This window comes from Arachis ipaensis, chromosome B04 (assembly GCF_000816755.2).
Source record: "Arachis ipaensis cultivar K30076 chromosome B04, Araip1.1, whole genome shotgun sequence".
In the NCBI taxonomy this organism is placed as follows: domain Eukaryota; kingdom Viridiplantae; phylum Streptophyta; class Magnoliopsida; order Fabales; family Fabaceae; genus Arachis; species Arachis ipaensis.
The window spans coordinates 11,441,174-11,441,429 of record NC_029788.2 but is presented as its reverse complement, the minus strand read 5'-3'; positions in this window follow the sequence as shown (position 1 = coordinate 11,441,429).

The window sequence follows — 256 nt, the reverse complement described above, 5'->3', positions numbered from 1 at the left end:
ATTTTTCCACAATTGTTTTTGTCAAATATTAAATTTTTTAAAATAAAAATAATAGTTTTCTATTGACTTATTGTTTTCGTTAATGAATGGTACGAATTTTAATGGAATGAAGGTAAACGGTGGTGATGCAATGATGCCTCTTAATTAGTGTTAATTAAGAATGTGCTCCAGTAGTGTTAAGTTTAGTACTTGAGTTTTATTATAACAACTCCAATGCTACATCTCATTTCAATTTGATTTCTCGGATTTCATAAAA